This window comes from Ceratina calcarata, unplaced genomic scaffold (assembly GCF_001652005.2).
Source record: "Ceratina calcarata isolate Rehan_Ccalc_2016 unplaced genomic scaffold, ASM165200v1 scaffold165.2, whole genome shotgun sequence".
Lineage (NCBI taxonomy): Eukaryota > Metazoa > Arthropoda > Insecta > Hymenoptera > Apidae > Ceratina > Ceratina calcarata.
In genome coordinates, this window is record NW_017137815.1 from 582,765 (window position 1) to 587,677 (window position 4,913).

General features: G+C 46.5%; 1 long non-coding RNA gene across 1 annotated transcript; it reads left to right on the top strand.

Annotated features, from left to right (window-relative positions):
• Window positions 1-19: 19 nt before the first annotated feature.
• Window positions 20-1,033, top strand: LOC113465271 (uncharacterized). Its single transcript, XR_003390111.1, has 2 exons — window positions 20-564; window positions 670-1,033. It is a non-coding gene; the product is annotated as an uncharacterized LOC113465271 (long non-coding RNA).
• The last annotated feature ends 3,880 nt before the right edge of the window (window positions 1,034-4,913 follow it).

Sequence of the window (4,913 nt, forward strand, 5' to 3'; positions counted from 1 at the left end):
TATTAAATAATATTTTAACGGTTCATTAACTCTTCACCATTAAACGATTATCGTATTAATATTGAGTCTTTTTATAAAAAAAAATCAGTCAATTGCAGGAAAAAGACATAAATTGTTCCAGCCCATGATTGTATGTGATAGGCACTTTAGGAGATGAGACAAATGCAGCAAAAGGAAAATACATAGAAAAGAAAATAAAGGTGTCGTGATCCAGCGTCCCCGAGTATCTACGCTGTTGGTTCGGCAAGTACCCCCTTGCTCTCCCTGTACGGAAAGTCTCTACCCACCATGCCACGCTATGCCGTGGTGTGCTGCGCTGTGCTACGGTTCGCCGTGCCATCCTCAACCGCGTAGCGTGGCTAGTTGTTTCTTTTCTTTATTCCTTTGTCGGAAAGTCGGTGGCGAGTCTCGTTTTTAAGAGAAGAGTAGAGGGGAGGAGGCAAAAAGGAAAATGACGACCGACTCAGCAGGGGCTGAGGAAGGAATGGTCGGGCCAGGGCCCACGGGGAGGGGTTACAAGAAGGGCAGGAGGGTGGGAGGGCCACGCAGCAAGGAGAATAAAACGTATGGTTCAAAAACTCGGTACAGACTAGCCTCGAAATAAAGCCGGCACCGCACGACCACAGGAAACCGAGAGGCATACATCTATTAATAATAAACTGTTTTCAGTGAACTGTCCTACTATCTGCGTCCGCCGTGGAGTGCACGGGACTGCACTTTAAAGAAGAACGCCGACGCTTGCCGCTCGGTTTGTCCCCGTGCCTTCGAATGCAGTCGTCCGGCCGGCCTTTGCCGTCTGTTTCGTTTGCGTTATTATGCAATGTTACGCGCGTATATCGCGCGCTGCCGCGCATGCCGTCGTGCTATTAAAGAAAATTGACATTTCGCGCTGTCTTGCATTCTTTAGTAGCCGTAAGAACATAATGTGTCAAACACGTCAGGGGGATATTAGATTAAGCTTAAGGTTCAAGCTTGGCATGGTATAAATCTAATACGAGTATCGAAGACTCATTCATATATACTTCGCTGAAGAGATTTGATGATTTTATTTAATTACCACTTATCCTAACTGTTTCTTCATCGTTCTATCAATTATCCATATCAAGCGATGAATACTTGAACTCGGCCTGATCAACTACTCGAACGTCAAAGATAACGATCTCATATCGTCTAACCATCATCGTCTAAAGTTTCGCAGTATCGATATCTGGTGCACTTAGGAAATTATCAGTAGTCAGTCGTCAAACAACTCATGTACTACGCGTAGGCGTGTATGTTTTACCGATATCGATTTCCGCTTTTCACAATCTCTCGCGAACGTAGTGACATTAGACCGTTGATTCGAACTTTCCATCGTTGCTCTTTGCTGTCAGAAAAATATCGTAAAACGCACCGTAGCAAGGTCATTATCATCGCACCACTTGACGCTCGCGTGCAAGGGGAAGTGCGCGTGAATTAGAACGTTAGACCAGGTTGAAACTGTATAGGGAAATCTCTCGCATGTTGAAAAGAGCAATCATTTGAATACGTATTAAACATTTTGTAGTACACATTATAATTAGTACTAATCAAGTACTCATCTGTATTAACAGTTTCTGTTTCCTGAAAATGATTTTCGCAAATTTGTCGTCTAAACTCTAAAATCGTCGGGAACCTCTTTTAGGAACCTTCAATCTCTCTCTTTCTCTGTCGATCCGACAGGAGAGGAAGGGGAGCACGAATTAAGAGAGGGAAGAAGGTCCACGACCGGATCTTATAATTCCGCTAATTAGGCAGTAACGCGTAAAAAGAGCGGCGCGAGTATTTATCGCGAAGTATCGTGGAAGGTATACGGAGGTCGGCGTAAAGGAGGACGTCGAACGACAGAGGAGAGAGAGAGAGAATACGACAGGAAAGGCTATAATACAGTTTTGCCGCGAGCATCAGAAGCAACATCAGCAGCAACCGCGGAGCGGCGGCAAGAGAGCAGCAATAGCGGTGCCGAGAAACGGGCAACTCCGGCGTCCGTCGGTTTCGCTCTACGGGTCTAACACACGTCTAGTTGGAAGAAAATCCGACGGAATGCGTCCCGCAGTCAGAGTCAAGGCAAACTTTTCAATACGTAGAAGTTTCAAAGTCGCCGAATGCTTTTAAGGAATTGTTTTCACGTCTAAAGTCCGAAATACCAAGATGACGCTAAATCTCCGTGTCTAAGTAAACGAAGTCGTATTGTATTTAGACTTCAAAATGGAAAGTAAGCTTAGCGATGAATAATGCTTTGAGTTGATGCAATGTTGATTTTGAAGCAGCGAGAAATTTTGAAACCTCATCGGTACGACCCAATCACGATTTGTGATTCTACTTCCCGAATTCGATCTAACATGCTCGAGTGGAGCGTCCTTCGAGATTTACGAACATCTGGGGACACTAAAGGCACCTCATCCTCCTGCGTGAAAATTAGCTCGTCCCTATGTTAGGCGCGGACAAGCCAACGTGTCCCTTTCGCGCGTGTATCCCCTAGCTACATACGTTGCACGTATGTAGTAGCCGTGGAGCGCGAGGGGTGGTGGGTTCATTCAAGCGGAATCATCGTTATCGCCGGGTTTCCCGTTCTATTTTCTCGTGGATGCTTAATCAACGACCGACAAACTCGTACTGCGCTAGCCGTGTACGGTACGTACGTGCATATGTACGTACGTAAGTACGTGTGTGGTTGCTACCCGTCAGAGATTTTTCTCTCATCAGGGCCAGAACAGCCCGGGACTGAGCGTTTATGGGTACCTTTGCTGGATGGATTCGTCGGTAGGGGAGGGTAGCTTGGCGGCTGTACAAGGGGCAGAGAGAGACGGAGAGGAAAGAGAGAGCAGAGAGCCACGGCTGGATTACGGGCCGGTCGAGTCGCGCGGCGGGGGTGAGGGGAAAGGAGGAAGCGGTCGGCGCGTTTGATCTCGGCCGCGGGCGCCGACAAAGCGTTCATCCACTCTCCTACAACGGCGTGCTGTCTCACGAGCGGGAGTGCGACAATGCTCGCCGGGCGAGAGCATGCCAGACAGAGACAATGTACAGAGCGAGCCAGCTGTTAAAGGTAGCCGTGACACGGAGTAAGAAGGAAGAGAAGCGGAAAGAGAAAGCTTGAGCAACGCTGAACGAATGGCGCTGCACGGAGAGCGACGTGCTGTGCGCCGGGGGAAGGGAGAAAAAACACAGAGGGACCGAGGTGGAACACATGGAGCGAGCGACCGAGAGAAAGAGCCCTTCGGTCGGACGAAGAGGCCGGCACGAGTGGAAGAAGAGAGTCCGACGAGCCAAAGGAAAAGATAGGGAACGATTGAGTCCGCAGCGACGAACGAGGAAGAGAGAGGAGGATAGGAAACAGAGAGACGGCTCGTGGTAGCGGCAGGCGAAAGGGAAAAGGACAGACGCTGGGAGGGAGGTTGGATGGGAAAGGGGAAGGGGCGAAAAGATCCGAAGATCCGTTCCACGATCTGGTGTGCTGTCGCGCTCGCTTTACCATGGCACTGCCACTCCCTTGCGTTGGCCACACCAATGCTCTTTGCTATTAATAAATAATGCTCCGTGATCCGCATCACAACTAACAGCGACTCTCGTTCCGCTCGTGGCTTTTTATTCCCGATATATGTACAACACCGAGCACGTGGACATGTATGTCCGTATCCGTGAAATTCATGTTCCTTCCGTATCGCGTCCGATCGACGATCTTTTTTTGGTCGAGCCGCTCTGAATGAACCGCCTGGCCCTCGGTTCGACGAATCCTTGTGCATGCGCGACTTTGAGGAACCTTGCGCCTGGTTCTCTCGGTTGAGCTGCTAGAGACGTAGCAGAGAGGTTCTAATTTAGAGTATTAGAGAGGCAACGACACGAGCGAGAGGCGGCGAACTTGGTTCACGGAAACACGGACGCGATCATTTGACGGGTCACGAAACTGCTGTTTGTAATATTTCACGTTTACGACCCGTACGCGATAATGGCGGTGGCCATCAAAGGATGATGTGTTGAATTTAATGCGAACTAAGAGACGTGAAGATGATTCAACGTCAATTAAATTATCGTTTCTGTATGTTATCGTTGTTTATCTCATTCAGTTAATTTAGAATTCGTTCAACACGATTTTTCAATTGACACGAACCACGTACACGCTATTAATGCAGTACGTGTATTCTATTATTTTAATTATGTCTACTATTCGTGCATAATTAACTTTTTATAATAATCGCTCAAATAGTACATTGGCTGTATTCATCGGCATGACGCACAGGATTCGGTGTCCTTTGTTCTGAAAACACCGCGTATTCTGTACAGATTTCTTTCACTTTGTTGGTCCTGTACTCTCTTTGATTGCTCGCGTCTAGACCCTGAAAATTGTTCGGGAGTTAGCTAGTAAAAACCGACTGCGGTCACCAAACTCACAATATCTTTTATTATTTGTAAAACGCTGATTTTTCTCCAATTCGTCGTGAACTTAAAATCACAAGGGACACATAGATTGCACCAACCACGCAAACAGTTTTGCGGGTTCAATGAAGTCGTACAGAATTTCCGAAATAACGTACGCAAACGGAAACGGTATACAGTACAACGGGTAGAGTTTCTCATGATTAATTGTACAATTAGTCGGTATTTCCTTGCAAACGGTTTCTAAACGATAGGGTTCGCATGTAAATTGTATAGAATAACTTCTAGAAAAATGAATCTCAAAAGAGTCGGGCTTCTCTACTTGAAACACGTTCTCGATACGAACATCATCCTCTGTCTATCACTTTGCTCCGGGTCAAAATAATTTCTCGCGTTTTAGGTACTGAGTAGGCCATATTTTTATTTAACATGTTATTCAATAAGAAGCGTGAATCGTCCTTTTGTGGAATTTACTTTACTATTCATAATCTGCGTTGTAAAAAAAAAACAATTGACTTAAA